General features: G+C 40.1%; 1 long non-coding RNA gene across 5 annotated transcripts in view; it reads left to right on the forward strand.

Annotated features, from left to right (window-relative positions):
• LOC113902468 overlaps positions 1-9142 on the forward strand; it is a 33725-nt gene extending 24583 nt beyond the window's left edge. For 2 of the 5 annotated variants that reach the window (XR_003513833.1, XR_003513834.1), the window contains exons 2-4: positions 2257-2558; positions 3849-3982; positions 8813-9142. This is a non-coding gene — a long non-coding RNA (uncharacterized LOC113902468). The remainder of the gene's footprint in view (positions 1-2256; positions 2559-3848; positions 3983-8812) is intronic. The other 3 variants (XR_003513836.1, XR_003513837.1, XR_003513835.1) reach the window with 2 other exon arrangements.
• The last annotated feature ends 10311 nt before the right edge of the window (positions 9143-19453 follow it).

The raw sequence follows: 19453 nt of genomic DNA on the forward strand, positions 1-19453 counted from the left end.
AGCACTTGAGATATGAAATGAACATTAAATTATAGCTCTTACATCAATAAAATGGCTTCAGTTGTCAAAAATTCACTCTAGAAATTCACTGGAATATTGAATCAGTTCTCTAGTGAATACAGCATTGATTGCCAGTTTCCTTAACTCTTCAAATGATAAGCTTTCCTTAAAGGTGAAGGATATTCCATGGGCTTCCCTTGTGGCTCAGATGGTAAAGAATCTGCCTGCAATGTGGAAGAGCCAAGTTCAATCCGAGTCAGGAAGATCCTCTGGAGAACGGAATGGCAACCCATTCCCGTATTTTTGCCTGGAGAATCTGCATGAACAGAGGAACCTGGCAGGCTACAGTCCATGGGGTTGCAAAGAGTCGGACATGACTGAGTGACTAACACTTTCAAAGGTGAAGGATATTCCATAGGTACAAATGCCCCATGCCTTTTAATCTTAAAACTATACTCCAAGTCACTCAGGAATCACTTCATTTAGGCATTTGAAAAACTCAAATCAGCATAACACAGCCTTATAATGTTCCCTGCTGCTGCTGCTACTAAGTCGCTTCAGTCGTGTCCGACTCTGTGCGACCCCATAGATGGCAGCCCACCAGGCTCCCCCGTCCCTGGGATTCTCCAGGCAAGAACACTGGAGTGGGTTGCCATTTCCTTCTCCAATGCATGAAAGTGAAAAGTGAAAGTGAAGTCGTTCAGTTGTGTCCAACTCTTAGCGACCTCATGAACTACAGCCTACCAGGCTCCTCCGTCCATGGGATTTTCCAGGCAAGAGTACTGGAGTGAGTTGCCATTGCCTTCTCTGACAATGTTCCCAGTGTGACCCTCTAAAAGATTTACTGGTCAACAGACAATAGAATCATGAAAAACATTTTACTTTATCTGCATCATGAAGTCTGGCTTTCTTGAAAGTATGAAAATTAAAAGCCTTTATAGTTAAGTATTTTTCCTCCAAAATCCCTAGCTTCATGCAGGCTAGATTAAGGATGATATGGTTGAACAATTAAATGCCCAGGATTTCGAGAGTAAAGCTGTATTGCCCCAGGAGCAATCTCAAAGTAGCAGCTAGCAATTAGCCATTCAGAGCAAAGGGCTATTTGACTATTTATAACCCCTGACCGTCCACTGCCTTCAGGGGCCCATGTCTCCTTCATATTAAGGAATGAAGATATGGCAGATTCCATTCCTAGGAGCTATAGAATCTGGGTGGAGCTTGGCATTGATACTGTTGCTCAGCTGGTCTTGTTTCCTATGCAGCAGGAACTCTGTGACTTAAGGATGGAGACTTTCACTTACAGTTAAGGTATGTGACATCTGCATGTGTCCACTGGGCCATCTGATTCACACAAACTTGAGCAAATTTGTGTTTGTTTTTAGGTAAGTCAGTGATAAAGGCAGTATTTCAGGTGCCTACCCAAATTTCAGAGACCATAGGTATGGTGGTATAACATTTACACAGTAGATATCTATAAAATCTCTATAGATTATATAGATACAAAATATCTATATAATACCTATATATTATCTTGTCTACTAGAGCAGGGACTTCTGACTCATGTAGCAATACTGAGAATATAGTCAAGTCCTCAGTAAATATCTATTAACTGATTGAGCAAAGAAATGAATAAGATAAAACCTTGAAATTAGTGACTTGGGCAGGAAAAAGGAAAAGAACACCAGGGTATAGGTGGAAAGGAAGAAAGAACCAGGTACTTACAAGATTGGTATGACAACGCATTGTCACATGCATACATGCTCAGTCATGTCCAACTCTTTGCAACCCCATAGACTGTAGCCTGCCAGGTTCCTCTCCATGGAATTTTCCAGGCAAAAATACTGGAGTGGGTTGTCATTTCCGGCTCCAGGGAATCTTCCCCACCCAGGGATGGAACCCACATCTCTTGCCTCCCCTGCATTGGCAAGCAAATTCTTTATCACGGGCTCCATCTGGGAAGTCACTATGACAATGCATTAAGTGAAAGTCACTCAGACGTGTCCTACTCTTTGCAACCTCTTGGACTAGTCCATGGAATTCTACAGGCCAGAATACTGGAGTGGGTAGCCACACTCTCCTCCAGGGGATCTTCCCAACCCCAGGGATCGAACCCAGGTCTGCCAGCAGTGTTTTAAAATATATTCTAATATTGTGTAACATCGTGTCACACACCCCACCCGTGGTAAATCTAATGATATAAATGCAAACATTCTGCTGCAGTTGAAAAAAAAATGTTTCAAGTGTCCTTTCTTTCAGCAAACTCATTGTTAAAGAGGAAGAAACCAAGCTGACATGTGCTGTGGGCTGTTCTAGAACTCTGCACAAATTGTTCTGAGAGAACCCAGGAAGTTTGGGGAAAACCGGGCCAGAAGCACAACTCTGGGCACGAGAGAGAACAAGGAGAAGCTTTCCCAGCGGAGGCCGGGATGCAGGCCATCACTGTGGTAGTGAAGACTCCCAACAGAGGAGTCCAGCCGGGGGCTGCCCAGCTGCTTCACCCTACATAGACCTGCATCAGCCTGGATGAGGGCCATCTTTGTGCCATCGTCTGTCCCCAGGTGAGGGAGGATGGGTTGGGAGGAATTCACCTGCTAGAAAAGCCTCCTTTTCTAACTCATCTTCCTGGAAAGTGAAAGTCACTCAGTCATGTCTGAATTATTGTGACCCCCATGGACTATACAGTGAATTCTCCAGGCCAGAATACTGGAGTAGCCGTTCCCTTGTCCAGGGGATCTTCCCAACCCAGGGATCAAACCCAGGTCTCCCACATTGCAGGTGGATTCTTTATCAGCTGAGCCACCATCTTCCTGGAGGGGCATCTTTATTCTAATTTGCACAGACACCATCATGCAGCTTGATTAGAGCCATACACTGTGAAAATGTGTGTGTGCTCAGTCATTTCCAACTCTTTGAAACCCCATGGATTGTAGCCAGCCAGGGATTTCCCAGGAAAGAATACTGGAGTGGGTTGCCATTTTCTCCTCCAGGGGATCTCCCCAACCCAGGGATTGAACCCGGGTCTCCCGCATCTTCTGCGTTGGCAGGTGGATTCTTTATCATTTGTGCCATGATGATGAGTCTAATTGCTCACCAAGTGGGTTTCAATTCCTTCTTCTTTCCCAACTTTCTCTCCCATTGTTATAAATACAGAGATGCATTGCTGGGGTGGGGGGAGCTCGAATCTTGTCTCTATTCAGTATTCTTCCAATTTACCCTCTGCTACAGAGAAAATAATATCCCCCAAGATATCTACATATCTACATTCCCCAAAATCTGTGAATACGTGTTACATGACAAAAGGGAATTAATGGTTATAGATAAAATTAATGTTAACTGGTTGACCTTAAAATAGAGAGTATCTTGGAATATTTAGGAGAGTCTCACGTTATCACAAGATTCCTTAAAAGTGGAAGAGGGAGACAAGAGAGGAGGTCGGAATGATGTGATGTGAAGAGGACTGGATACATCTTCACTGGAGGAAGGGACCCCCAGCCGAGGGTGTTAGGCAGCCTTCTTCTAGAAGCTGGGAAAGGGTAGGCAGCGGATTGTTCCCTCAGTCTCCAGGAGGAACACGGAGACTCTAATTGATCCCTTCCTGGTAGCCCAGTGAGACCCAGGTCAGACCTCTGCTTAGGAGAACTTAAAGATAATATACGTGCATTGGTTTAAGCCACTACGTTTGTGGCGATTTGTAACAGCAGCAAAAGGAAACCAACACACTTTCTCTCTGACCCCAAAGACATCCCTGTTTTGCCTCTTTTTGTTTCCAGGTTCCACATCTCTTACTGTTCCTTTGCAATTTCTTGTTAGCATCTCTCGAATATCTCTAAAATATTGTTCTTTCCCAGGTTACACAGTTACTTCTCTTTTCCTGCTCTTCAGGAATCACAAATTTGCTGAACATGGCCCAGATTCAGCCTGTAGCTATGTTTCCATTGGCCTCGCAGTGTTTTTTTCAGGAGCCAAATTGAAATGTTCTTAGGTAAGTAAGACATGTGTCCTCTAGTTTTTCATAACTCACCCTACTCCATATTGTATTTCACCCAGCCTACTTCCCCGGCTTAAACTAAGGAAAATCCTTTAAGGTTTTGAGTTGAAGCCCTCGTCTCCTAAAATATAAATAGATAATGAGATGTTGAGATGTTATATACTGGGCTTCCCAAGTGGTGCTAGTGGTAAAGAACCCATCTGCCTGCCAATGCTGGAGACATAAGAGATGCGGGTTTGATTCCTGGGTTGGGAAGATGCCCTAGAGGAGAGCATGGCAACCCTCTCCAGTATTCTTGCCTAGAGAACCCCATGGACAGAGAAGCCTGGTGAGTTGTGGTCCATAGGGTTGCAAAGAGTTGGACATAACTGAAGTGACTTAGCACACATGCAAGATGTTATATTAAAAAGAATTCTTGAGTCAAATAGGTTTAGGAAATGCCAAGATTGATAAAAGTAGGTTGTTATATGACAGAAGTTGACAGCCTTAATTATGCTAATTATCGTATATCATATAATATAGGATGTAGATGCAAATGGCATGTGACATCTCCCCAACTTATGTCCCCATAGAACCTTAGCGAGGACAGCGTCTTATAGGTGGGGTGCTCCAAGTAAGCCGTTGAACAACATGTGTTGTTCAATACACTCTTTTCATTACCGCAACTATCATGCATATTTTTATGTTGCTGCTGCTGCTACTGCTAAATCACTTCAGTCGTGTCCGACTCTGTGTGACCCCATAGACGGCAGCTCACCAGGCTCCCCCGTCCCTGGGATTCTCCAGGCAAGAACACTGGAGTGGGTTGCCATTTCCTTCAATGCATGAAAGTGAAAAGTGAAATAAAGTCGCTCAGTCGTGTCCGACCCTCAGCGACCCTGTGGACCGCAGCCTTCCAAGCTCCTCCATCCATGGGATTTTCAAGGCAGGAGCACTGGAGTGGGGTGCCATCGCCTTCTCCGATCTTTATGTTAATGGCTTCCAAAAGCTATAAACATAATAAATCAGACACATACAAAGCACACACTGCATGTTACATACTGTTCTAAGCGCTTTCACACATATAAGCCAATACATGATTCTGAATGATAAGAGGCACTATTCTAATCCCAATTTTACAAGTAAAGTAACTAAGATCTAGTGAACTTATCATGTGCCCAATGTCACACGCTAAGAAGGTTACAAAGCTGTAACCCACCTTGTTTCCGAGTCTGCACTGAACCATCTACTTCGAGCACTCACTCTGCTCTTGAACTGGAGGTGTGGGTTCCATATAAGAAAGTACTTTCTACCAGAAGTAGCTGAAAATATAACAAGTCATCTCAGATAAGATTAAATTCACTGTCTCAAAAAGAGGTTTGGAGGACTTCTTAAAAGGGAATTTTCTGGGAGGCACTAGTATTGAAGACATCTAACCATAAGATCTCTCTAAATATGAGATTCTAAAAGGATAAGAGAATCTATATTGAGTGGAAAGGCGACACGAGCAAAGGTAAGGAATGTTGTTTGAAGCAGACCAGCCTGGCTGTTATGAAAAACTTCACGAAGAATGGTTGCCAAGTAACGTTTCAAATATAAACTGGAATCAGATTGCAGGAAGCCTTGAATGTCAGCAAAAGAGGGATTTGACCTCAATCCTTTGATATGGAGTGCTGAAAAGCATTGCATCAGGAAAGTGACGAAGGTTTTAAACATACACACACACACACGCACGCACATACACACACGTACATAGTGACAAGAAGGAAATGAATCAATTGTCTTGATCTGCTGAGTGGTGACTCCGGTCAGGCCTCTTTGGCATGCTCTATTCCTTCCCTTCCCACTAGGTGGCACCAGAACTCAAAATCAGGTCACCAGAAAAGGCTGTCCCTCTGTTCTTTTTTGTAGGATGACTTTGTATAAGGAAAATTGATGTGATGTGAACATACCAAAAAATATTTTTATAGCCAATTCTTAATTTGCCTTTTCCTTCACCCTGGGGTGTATTTCCCAATAGTTAACAATTTTCAGCTTAACTGACTGTAACATTCTAAAGAACAGCTTCTGGGGACCCTGCCAGTTTAGAGCACTAGCGTAGACCAAGTACTGCATCCTGAAGAAATAGCTAACAGCCAGCTGGAAGCTGATACAGTGGAAATTATTCCACTCTTGATGCAATAAGGGGGACCATGGAGGATTTTCAGCAAGCTGGTTGAATTACCTCCTAGAACTGAACTCTAGTTAGAGGATGGAAAGGGGGTGCAAGCCTGAGCTAACTCATTACCTAATTCTTCAGGAAAGAAATAGCGTCCAGAACATTGTCCCTCCTTCCTTTCTGAATGCCTTTTCTTGGTACAAACTATTTTACACGAAAGACAGCTTCTCTTTTAGGTATTTCTCAACTTTTTCCTTTAGTGCCACAGGTCTTATTCTGTCCTTTTAAAGGACGGGAGGAAAGTAGGCTTTCACTTTGTTGGAAAGTCAGTGTGATCACAAATTGACACAGAAAGCAGTCATTTCTGGTCACAAGTAAATTTGTATGTGGTGACAAAGTACCCATAAATCAAGATTCCTGTTTTAAACATCCTAAGACCAGTTCATATGTTTCAAAAAATCAAAAGGCAAATGGCAGAGAGCCCAAATCTTCACAGGTTAAGTGGGCACATGGAATTTTCCCCTAAATCCTTCAAGCTGAAATTTGAGGAGGAAATGCAAAGTTAGTGAACGTGTTACAAAGGAGGCTTTGTTAAAGATACACAGACTCTGTCTAAATACCACAGTCTCAATTTTTCCCTGATTCTAAAGACAAAGGAAAAAAATATGTGTAACATCACTTAATTTCATTTGAAATTTTTATGCTTCTAGTTTTTCTACACCCACCTCTTCTAAAATGGGACATAGAAGAGAGTGGCTAAAATAGATGATAGACTTATGGACTTGGATAAATAATTAATGGCCTGGAGTAATTAGCTGGAAGATGTTTAATCATTAATCTGTCTGAGTCATCACAAGCATTTGCGCCCACTCACAAAGTATTGCACTCATTATGCGTGTATATATTTTGTCAAGATGGAAATTAATATATGATGAGAATCAGCACTTTGAGAAATTAAAATATGAAACAAGTCTGTTTGGTCTCTTCTTTGTTCAAGATAAACGAGATTTCACTTTTCTTTATTTTACCTAATAAGAAAAAAGTTGTAGAAATTCCATCTGTGTGCATAAGCAAGAAGTCAAACTTTTTGGTGAGGGAAGCAAAATAGTTGGCTCATTTTGTCTTTGTTTCGGGACTTTTTCCAGGAGAACATAAAAGGCCAAACCAAAAACACCTCATTATTAAAGTATCTGGTGAACAATTAGGGTTCTTTCAGAGGACTTCGGGGGAAAAAAAATGTCCTTTAACATAATGCTATTTTGCAATTTATAGCTGTGTTCTTCAATGTGGTGTTTTCCAATACAATTTTATTACAGGCTTTAAATTATACTTTCACAGGAAAGGTCTGCCTTTAAACTTTTAGGTCAGAATTGTTCAGATCTTTTCACACTGAATCAATCAGGTTTAAAGCTGGCAAAATCCTTGGCAGCCTTGTAAATCTTTCAAAAGATGTTATCCAATTACCCTTCATGGGCCACAGGATTCTACAGCGTGACTATTTCCTTCTCTATGAGGAATTAAGTGCTCATGAGAGGTTAGAAAGCAATGGAGTTGAAAAGTAAGGTTTTGCATTTTTTTTCTCCCATTTACATGGTATAGATATAGCTCCAGCTACTAATATATTGTGAGAACCGCCACAGACATTCTGATATAAACAGTGGCCCTGGTATCACTGAAGTTTTTTTTTTATTTGCTTTAAATTAGCAAAAAAAAAAAAAAAAGAATTAAAAAAAGAAAAAGCACATACTAGTATCAGAATGGTGCGCATTACAAAACCTTATTTAGGACCTGTATTCAGAATTTAGCATAAAGTTATATGCCAAATAGAAAGCACAAGAGATCACTATTTCTCTCAAGTGAATTTGTTTTTCAAGAAAAACAAATTTTTAGGTATACTCTATAAATACACATGGGATTGGAAAAAATAACAAAGAAGATAAATGTACTTCTTTAGTGTGGGTCTTGATCTTCTAAAAAATGTGCTTATTTTCCACTTTTAAAGAAACACATATTCATCTTTGTTAGTTTTTCCTCTAGGTTGTCAATATAGAATACTAATAAAATGCTAAGGAGACATTCAATTTATATAAAAGCTTATTTCATGCCACTTGGCTTTGAGAGGAAGAATTATCATGGGCAGAATCATTTTGAAATAATTTTTCAAGAAAAAGTGTGAATGTGCCTACAGATTTCCTTCATGAAGCCTAGAAAAGCTTTGCTTTCCTTTGTGATGTAAAAGGCTGCTTGGAGGTTATGGGATCCCAGTTGCACCTTTGACCTCAAAGCCTCTGGAGTCATTCATTTGTCATGACCTTTGACCTTTGGCAAATCACAACCCTGACTTATCTGTTTCTCTTGATTTTTACTACCTATAACAAAAGCTCTTTCCCCCTCTGGAATGCATAAGCAGAAGTCATATAAATGTTTAAAAATAGTTTGTCAGCCAACAATCTGGCCAAGAGAAGATAAGTATCATAAACAAAAACAAAAAAATCACAAAGCATGAAGGAAAATATCTAACATTTAAAGTGTCCTCTGGTGGAATAGATTGATTTCAGGGACTACAGTGTGAACAGTTGGCCACATGTTCCCTCTCTTAAAATCTTTGTTTTCTTTGATTTAAAATGTGATGTAGCAAGAGGTGGGAATTTGGTGCTGTTATAAATTGTGCTTCTGATTCTTTGCAGGCTGGTCATTAAAACTTGCAGACATCACCCCTGCAGCTGTGTGTTCATCAACACTTCCTTTTAACCACTATCTAAATTGCTTCCATGTCCAAAGAAATGCAGTTCCCCTTATCAGGATTGTGAGTGAAAGGTGAATATGTGTAAACATTTGGACTAAAACAGAATTGGAACCAACTCAAGTACAGATGAGGAACCAAGACAGTTCATTTTAAAAATGTGTGTAAAAAAAAAAAATAAAATAAAATAAAAATAAAAATGTGTGTAGTAGCCCTCTGCATCGAACAGTTACTCAGTATATAAAATGTTCAGTCCCAAATATTACTTGGTCTTTTTTTTAACAGTAATTCTTTTTTTATTTTATATTTTATTTGATTATTTTTTATAGTAGGTCCCTGTTGGTTATCTATTGTAAATCTAGCAGTATGTACATGTCAATCCCAAATTTAGTCTTTATGATATCAACTGTTACACATGTGTACATTCATGCTTGGTTGCCCAGTTGTGTCTGACTCTTTGTGACCCCAAAGCCTGTAGCCCACCAGGCTCCTCTGTCCATGGAATTTTCCAGGCAAAAATGTGAGTTGCCGTTTCTTTCTCCAGGGGATCTTCCATACCCAGGGCTAATACAGACTACTGATTGGTAACTATCAATTGATTTGACCTTTTGCGAGTTTTCCTTTCTAATACTCAAGTTTGTTCATTTGCTTATTTGTTTAAAGCAAATATTAGGGAAGAGGAAGCTTGAAGTTATAGTTTAATAAAAGAGTGAAGGCTTAATACAGCAAAGGGTGATGTATGCTTTTTCACCAAGCTGAGAATTAAATGCAATCTCTTTAATACTCTGAGATTTGTCTACTTAAGGAATACTGTTATGGTTACTTATTTCCCAGCCCCCATGAAGATTCTTATTTTTTCTTTTTGCATTAAGATAGACCATTTTAATATTTATTTTGGGGACAGTTTTATTTTTAGCTATTTTTACTGGCTTTATAGTGGAAATCCACCGATTTTTTTTTTTTTTCCTCACAGCTTCTCTTTCTCTAAGGATCAAAAGAAGTGCTTGCTGCTTTGAAAATACAGTCCAAACTGGCACATTGATGAAGTTAGTTCTAGATGGACAGTAACCTGGTTTAATTATAATTTAGAAGGAAGATGAAGGGTTTGCCAAGTACTCAAACAAGTCTAGTTAAAATCTTGGCAACAAAGATTTTTCAGTATTTTTAATTCATTTTAAATAGTTGAAAATGGAATCTCTTTTTAAAATCTTAATACAAATCTGTTTATAGAGGTATATCTGCAGTCTATCAATTTTGTAATCTCTAGACAGATTTCAATAGAAAGTTGTCCAACTGGTATAACATTATCCTTCCTAAGGTCCAGGTAGGAAAAAGTGAATGGGCTGCAAACTGTGGAGTGGCAGGTATACTCTGCTCTCTGAAAGTCTGTGGATACCATGTAACATTCTGTGCTATTTGAATGTATTTTTTTCCTAATTTTCGCATCTATCACCACAACACCAAAAACTTCCTGCAGCAGCCAGAATCTTTCCCCCCTCAGATCTCAGCTAAGGGTCCTGTGGTTTCAAATTAGAAATCTCAGAATTCACTCTTCATTACTTTCCCATTGGAATATTTATGACTTCCTGTAGAGCTAGTCTTCAATAAAATTTAATTAACCATATGGAAATTGGAGGGAATTTGTTGAGTTCTAAAAGTGTTTTGAGTCTGAAAGTTGAGTCAATAGAAGATAAATTGACCCCTTAATTTCACAGAAATCTGGTACATCATTTGGATAAGATAACTAAATGATGGACATTATCCATGTTTTAAGTGTTTCCCCTACTTTAAGCCATTCAAATAAGGCTGTCTCTCGTTTTTTCTCCTTCTTCCTGAAAAAATGGGGTCTAGAATTTTTACAACTGTGATTTTTAAGTAATAATACATGAAAGATAATAAACAAATTTTACTTAGGGTTTTAGAAGGGTAATACTAACAGCATTATTTCTTAAGACCCCTTTGATCTCAGTGTACACCTCTAGAGCAAGGCATTTTTGAAATGTAAAACATCAGTCTCATTGCTCTTGCCGCCCATCACCTCACCCCAACAACCACAGGCACAATTCTGCTTAACATATGTCAGTCACTATCCATCCAGATAGAGCAGACTTTCTCAACATGGCTACCATTGACAATATGGATGGGATGATTCCTGGTGGTGGGGATTGTCACTTCTCATTTTAGAAGATACAGACTGGTCTCTATCCCCAGATACTAATATCACTCTCCCCAAGTGGTAACAACCAAAAATGTCTTCCATGCCATGCTGCTGTGCTAAGTCGCTTCAGTCATGTCTGACTCACGTCTTCAGATATTGCCAAATGTCCCCAAATTCCTGTCGGCTGTGAATCACTGAGATAGATTGAGATAAATGCTCAAAAAAAAGTCTGCATGTCCTTTTCCTACCTATCAAATCCTGTATTATTCAGAGTTCTCCAGAGAAACAAAACCAATAGTATGTGTGTGTGTTTATTCACTAAGTCCTGTCTGACTCTTGGCGACCCCATGGACTATAGCCTGCCAAGCTCCTCTGTCCATGGGATTTCCCAGGCAAGAATACTGGAGTGAGTTGTCATTTCCTTCTCCAGGGGATCTTCTCGACTCAGGGATTGAACCCAGGTTTCCTGCATAGCAGGCAGATTCTTTACTACTGAGCCACCTGGAAAGTCCTTATAGATAGTGTGGTATCAATAGAAAGAGATTTATTATAAGGAATCGGATCACATAAACAGGGAGGCTGGCAAGTCCAAATCCACAGCATGGCCCAGCAGGTGGGAGACCCAGGAGAATGGATGGAACAGGTGAAGTTAAAGGCGGTCCACTGGAGACTTCACCTCCCTCAGTGATCCCTTCCCAAGAAGAGATCCTCAGCCTTCAGGGACACAGACCTTCCTTCAGTTCCTTGAACATATATTCTTGCGCATCTCGGGTCTTTGCCACCTGATATGCCCAGTCGTGCGGCACTTTTTGCCACCACATCCTGTCATTGAGCAACTAACTCCTTTCCATTAACATTCTCTTGTGCTTCCTGATGGCATTTTCCCCAGCCTTCTTGGGTAGGTAACATCTTCTCTAATTTTGCTTCCACAGCACTTATGCAGCTTCTTCAAATCACTTAGCACTGCAAAGTCCTTGGGGCCCTTTCATTTTTATTTTGCTCTGTAGCCCCAGTACCTGGCATATAGTAAGTACAGTTGTTCCTTGGTATCCACAGAAGGTTGGCTCCAGGAGCCCAGTGAATACCAAAATCCATCGATGCTCAAGTCCTTCATATAAAATGACATAGTATTTACATATAGCCTATACACATGGTTTCAGATATTAAAATCATCTCTAGGCTACTTATGATACCTCATACAATGTAAACACCATGTAAATATTTGCTAGGACACAGGAAACCAGTTTTGTTTGGGAGAACTTTCTAGAATTCTTTTTTCAGAATATTCTCAATTCTGGTCAAATCCATAGATGTGGAACCCACAGATACAGAGCTGAATATTTGTTGGCCGCCTGAACAAATGAATGAACATTTACCCCAAATAGTTTTCAGATGATTACTGGCTCCCCAAGTGGTCGTTGGTGAAAGTACTGATACCCTAGGCCTCATTCCCACTGTTTCTTATTCCAATCCTTTTGAACACTGTAAAACACATCACTTTTTTTATACTACAGGAGCACTTGTCTGTTTTTTGTTGTTGTTTGTTTATTTATTTATCCATATTTGGCTGCGATGGGTCTTTGTTGGCAGTGCCGGCTCCTCACTGTGGTGGCTTCAGTTGCTGCAGAGCACAGGCTCTTGGGCATGTGGGCTTCAGCAGTTGCAGCTTGCGGGCTCTACAGCATGGGCTCAGTAGTTGTGGCACACAGCCTTAGTTGCCCTGTGGCATGTGGGATCTTAGTTCCCCGAACAGGGATCGAACCCACATCCCCTGCCTTGTCAAGAAGACTCAACCACTGGACCACCAGTGAAGCCCCATGTCATGAGCATTTGTAAATACACTCTATACATTTTGGAATTTAACACCTTAAGGAAAGGTAGGTATCAGTGATCAATGTATTGTCTCTGGGCTCCAAATTCACCCCTCAGCTCCTTGCTTTGTGATACTGGAGTTGGAACACATGAAGATTTCTCCTTTGCCATTTGGTACCATACTAAGCTTTGTCAATAGAGTATGTCACAGGAGGGACAGTGCCAGAGAGACTTCATTTGACTGGATTGCATCCTCTCATCTTGTCCCTCAGATGCAGCTGCTAGAGGTGTGGGTTCAGCAGGTCCAGTTGCACAGCCCTCTGGCAAGTTTTGCCAGGACCCCAATGGAAGTCTCTGAAATCAGTTCCTCCTCACCAGCCCCTTCCAGCTGGCCATAACCAGTTTTGTCCTAGGGCTATTCAGTGAACTATTCTGCCACTGGATGGGTCCAGTCACACTCTCACCAGTGAATTCCAAATCTGTGTTGGAGAGGGTGCCCAACCCTCACTCTAATTGTCTTCCTTCATCAGGTACTGTCTGTCAGTGCTAGGGGATTGTTCGAGTTCTCCTTTATGCCCTCTGAGAGGCTATATACTTGCTGCTGCTACTGCTACTGCTAAGTCACTTCAGTTGTATCGGACTCTGTGTGACCCCATAGATGGCAGCCCACCAGACTCGCCGTCCCTGGGATTCTCCAGGCAAGAACACTGGAGTGGGTTGCCACTTCCTTCTCCAATGCATGAAAGTGAAAAGTGAAAAGTGAAAGTGAAGTTGCTCGGTGGTGTCCAAGTCTTAGTGACCCCATGGACTGCAGCCTACCAGGCTCCTCCGCCCATGGGATTTTCCAGGCAAGAGTACTGGAGTGGGGTGCCATTGCCTTCTCTATATACCTGCTACCAGTTAATAATTCTTTGTATTAAATGATCTCTTTTCAAATTACTGGTGTGAATTCTGTTTCCTAGAACTCTGAAACAGCAGATCAATGAATTAAAAAGTCTGAATACATGCACATGAACACACGCATGTAGTTTTATTTCAAGAACATTGAAATATGCCTTTCTAAGATGAAACACTGTAACAAACAGCTTTTTAAGGACATCCTATAATGATCAGTATCCAAGAAACAGAATTTTACTGCTGGATGGAGTCCAAACGGCCACTCAGCCCCTTTTTTTCAGTGGAAGCATCACAGTCACAAGAGGTTAAGTGACTTCATATACTGAGTGGATGTTAGACCCTGGGGACCTGATAGGAGGCAGCTCCTCCATAAAATGTTCCCCCACTCTGTGCCCCACCCCCATTCCCGGGGAAGATGCTCTCTGGACCTTCACAAGATGACTCACTGGCTTTTTTATGAGGACTCATGGGAGGGAGAGATTTCTCTCAATTCTAAGTACCAGAAATAATTATGCTTCTTCTTAACAACTGCTCCAGATTTAGCTCATAGACAATGTGAATTATGTAAATGCTCATTTTCCATTTAGGACGGTGGCCAGGAAGCTCCTGGCCAGGGGACAGCACCTTAGGACAGACATACCTTTTGCATCCCCACCCTCCTCCCGCTTAATCTCAGCTCTTTTCTATCCAGTGATCCCCTTTCCCTTGATTTTAACCCTCATTATCTTATTACACATCAGACCCTTTAAAACAATGATTTAAGAATAGGCTCACTATCAGCTCTACTCCAAAATAAAATAAAATTTTTTAAATGGATAGGTTAGCTATAAAAATATTCAAGTACAAACCTTCAGTTTTCCTTATGCTCACTTCAACATTCTTTTCATTACATTGTGTTTGCTGACAATGGAAAGGAGTTTAAATACTTACATACTCCCCAAAATGGGTGCACCTTGAACACCTAAAAGCAATGTGTTCAAACGTTTCAAAATATCCCCCGTCGAATGTGCTGTATGTTGCAGGGAACTCAACCTGGTCCTCTGTGGTCCTCTAGGTCCTCCTGGTCCTCTAGGTCCACAATCTCGAGGGGTGGATGGGGTGGGAGGTGGGAGAGAGGTTTAAGAAGGGGGCACATATGTATAACCTATGTCTGGTTTGTGTTACTGTGTGGCAGAAACCAAGACAACATTGTAAAGCAATTATCCTCCAATTAAAAATAAATAAAATCACCTGTCACTTGCTTACCTAATTAATATGCTTAATAAATTGTCCAAATAATAGAAATATTTATCAACTTCTTAGCTGTTCTGTCAGTGCAAAGACATCCAAGCTGATAAAGCCTGACTATAGCAAAGCTGGCCATAGGTTCAGCAAAGATAATCTTTTATCTTTTTCTTACCAGTTCATTGAATTATAGTGTCAAAATTCGGTTTGTTTCAAGGATGGTCATTTAGCCATGTTCCTCAAAATACAGAGGGGGGAAAAAAATCTCTTCTCTGTCCTTTTTCTTTATTTTTATGATCTTATTATTTTTTCTTGCTGAATAAGCCCCTTTCTTTTTTGTGAGTCTCTCTGGGATGGTGAGAGATGGCTATTCGGAACCTTATTTACACCCAGGCGCCCTCATGTTTCTGTGCTTTTGTAGCCCAGCTCTCCACCTGCCATTTATCATGGGCAGTGACTAAGACTTTCTAAGGGCAAAATAAATATTTGCTGAATAAATCCTCAGAGCTGCTACCAAATATGGAAAGTACTGGAGACAAAGAAGCAATCTCTGATATAAAGTAGCTGCAGCTGGAAATACAGAAATTGCATGAAATTCCTGATCTTCTCCTCATAATTCCCCCAAATGGGAAAGGTTTCTTTTTTGTTTCTTTCTGTACTGAAGCTGAAAAGCCATATACTTTTGGCTTTGTCTGATTTCAAAGACATTTTTCTGACCAATGTTTTTCTTATTTTCCTTCACTTCAGAGAAACCCAGGCACTTCATGCCCTTGGCAAAGATTCATTCTTTTCATTCAGTATCTCTGTGAGAATTTGCCAAAGCTTTTGTGCAAATACACCTGATAACCTTTGGCTCATTCATACCCAGAAAGCCTTCAGTGAAACAAAGTCAGGCACATTGACCTACAGACCAACCTAACAGAGGGAATCCTGGGAAATGGGCCTCAGAAACAAGTGGGCTAAGAAGGTAAAAGTTAGAATGAAGCGCTAAGGAGGCAATGCCTCTGCATTCCTCTTGTTGTTAGGAGTGTACTGTAAGACAGAGGCTTTCTGCCATTTCTGACTTAACTCTGAGTACGGTTCATAGATAGTGGTCCACCATCCTTTTAACCTTCAGATTTCTGGTTTATTTCAGAAAATATAAGATCAATTTTCCAAGTAATTCAATCAGCTCATTGGGTTAATGCCCTTCATGGCTTCAAATATCTTCTTGTGCCTAATTCTATTACCCAAGGCTTTGATCTTCAAAACTAAAGTCTGTGTTCCTCTGAGGGCTCTTCTGGGGGTAAATAGCTTGACTGAGTCAATGATGAATTAATCTTTATCTTTGGACACCCTAAGTTCTTCACATGAACTAATGGAAAATAGAATAGACAAAGGAATTAAGAAAGACACATTTCAAATACCATGTCATTTCAGTTGATATTTATTAAAAAAACACTAACATTAGTTGTCGTTCAGTTGCTCAGGTATGTCTAACTCTTTTCAACTCCATGCATGGACTGCAGCACACCAGGCTTTCCTGTCCTTCACTATCTCCTGGAGTTTTCTCAAAATCAGGTCCATTGAGTTGGTGATGCCATCCAACCATCTCATCCTCTGTCACTTCCTTCTCCTCCTGCCTTCAATCTTTCCCAGCATCAGGGTCTTTTCCAATGAATCGGCTCTTCGCATTAGGTGGCCAAAGTATTGGAGCTTCGGCTTCAGCATCAGTCCTTCCAAAGAACATTTAGGGTTGATATCCTTTAGGGTTGACTAGTTTGATCTTGCAGTCTGAAGAAATCTCAGGAGTCTTCTCCAGCACAACAGTTCAAAAGCATCAATTCATCGGTGCTCAGCCTTAGTAGATTTTCAAATATATACCAATCTGAAAAATGTGTTTTTTTTGAAATTATTCATAGAAAACTATGCTTATGCTTTCCAGTGTTATCAATCACCTGAAATTTTCTGATGAGCACTTTTAAGACATTTTAAGACTTAAGACATTTCAGACACTTTGCCTGAAGTTTGTAACTGTATGCGTAATGAAAGCATGCACAGTGGAAGTGGAAGTTCTCCTGGCTTGGTGATGTAATGTTGGGCAGTGATATAAAAAGCAGTGCAGAAAAAGAGCTTTCTAGATGCTCTGCACAGACAGGGTTCCTGGGAGCCCGGGGAAGCCATGCTGGAATTTGCTGCAGTTCCATCTGCTCTTGCCCATTTCTGATAAGATACGGAATCCTTGAGTAATTAAATCAGAGCTGTAATCTCCCCACTGGAGAGCCTGTCCTTGGCATTAACAGTGGTGTTGCCTCGTTAAATGCATTACCTGAGCTTCCTTCCCCCTGACAACCACGCAGGTTCCTCCAAGGCCATTTGCCGGATAATATGAATGAGCAAACATGAAGAAGGCAGGCTTGCACAATACTTAGTAACATACCTATGACAATTATCATGGCTATTTTTTACTCTGGCCGAATGACAGTGGGAATAAAACTGCATGGAGAAATCTACGGCTTAAGTGTGCTTAGTTTTGGGGTGAATATAGAGATAAGGGCTGGTGCAGTTTAAAAATAAATGATTCTGTTGCCATGGTTTCCTTCTTTATAAATTCTTTTCAACATGAATTGCTGTTGTTGTGTTTAATTTTAGATTCATGCAGATTTTCGACAAATAAGAATCCCTATACATATGAGAAATGGTTTTTCAAAAGCTGCAGGAAGAGATGTTTGGCAGTCTGGCTTAAACACTTCTGAGCAGAATAAACTGCAGGGTTCTGGCTATAGACAACTGCCAAAGGAAAGCAAATAAAGAGAATGAGAACTTAGAGAACACATAAGACTACATTTAACCTTATGATTAAAAAGGAATTCATGTTACTGCAAGCTTTAAGGGAAAATGTTGAGTCTTAAAGATGGCCTCTCAATAGCGGGGGCCATAGGGAGACAGATGTCCCTCCTAGGAAGTAAGTCTCTAGACAACCAACCGGTAAATGTCAATTTAGATAAATATGCATTTATTAATATCAAAGGGTCTAATTGTGTTTTCAAAATCTGTTCTATTACTTCAAATACAGTTGCATTCTTGAATAGGGTGTCAGAATTGTTTATATCTGCTCAAAAAATAGCTCTGCTTCATTCTTTTTTCCAATTTAGTAATGGTTATTTCAAACTTGGATATTCTATGACAAACCCAGACAGCATATTAAAAAGAAAAGACATCACCTTACTGACAAAGGTCAGTGTAGTCAAAGCTGTGGTTTTTCCAGTAGGCAGGTACGGATGTGAGAGTTGGACCATAAAGAAGGCTGAGCACCAAACATTTGATGCTGGAGAGTACTCTTGAGGACAGACAGCAAGGAGATCAAACCAGTCAATCCTAAAGGAAATCAACACTGAACATTCATTGAAAGGACTGATGCTGAAGCTCCAATACTTTGGCCACCTGATATGATGAGCTGACTCATTGGAAAAGACCCTCATGCTGGGAAAGGATGAGGGAAAGAGGAGAAGGGGGCGATTAAGGATGAGATGCTTTGATGGTATCACTGACTCAATAGACATGAGTTTAAGCTAACTCCATAAGATAGTGAAGGACAGGGAAGACTGGTTGTGCTGCAGTCCCTGGCGTGGCAAAGAGTCAGACATGACTTATTGACTGAATAACAGTGATTCCAAACTTGGAAAAGCATAAACAGAAAGGAAGAGCTGACTTTACCAAAGAAGTTCTTCTTCCTCACGCATTTATTACAGGATTTTTTAAATGGTAAAATCCTCTACCACTATTAAAATAGGACTTGATTTTAAAAAGAAGGAAGGGATAAAATTACTTTGGCAGAAATGCATTATAATATACTTATTATGTAAGCAGTAGACTCTGAAATGTTGGTAAATGCTTGTTTCAAGTGTAAATTTAATGATTTATTTAAAATTTTGTTTTTGCTATTCATTTTCTTTTTCTAAGGATTTTGCAGTTAATCTCAATAATCCAGCAAATGAAAAATCCAGAAGTTAGAAGACATTAAGATAGTAAGGGTAGGAATTCATTATATCTGAAAGGAAATGAGTGAACCATATTTGTCTTCATAAACTTATTTTCTAATTTGGTTACTCTGATTTATTACAGCAATTAATCAATTGTTTTGTTAATTGTACATTTGCTGTTTAGTCATTCAATTTCTGTTTTCATTTAAAAAAACTGAAAACTCAGAAAATAAATTCTTGAAATATTTTAGTCCAATTAAAGTTGAAACAGAAGTTTGTTGTATTTCTCTTTTTTAAAATTGAAGTATAGTTGATTTACAATGTTATACTTGTTTCAGGTGTACTCCATAATGTTTTTGTGGATTATATTCCATTATAAGTTATTACAAGATGATGGCTATAATTCCCTGTGCTATGCAGTATATCCTTGTTGCTTATCGTTTATCCATAGTAGTTTGTATCTGTTGATGTCATATCCCTAATTTGTCCCTCCCCCTTTCCCCTCTCCCCTTTGGTAACTGCAAGTCGGTTT

The sequence above is a fragment of the Bos indicus x Bos taurus genome, chromosome 12 (assembly GCF_003369695.1).
Source record: "Bos indicus x Bos taurus breed Angus x Brahman F1 hybrid chromosome 12, Bos_hybrid_MaternalHap_v2.0, whole genome shotgun sequence".
Taxonomy (NCBI): Eukaryota; Metazoa; Chordata; class Mammalia; order Artiodactyla; family Bovidae; genus Bos; species Bos indicus x Bos taurus.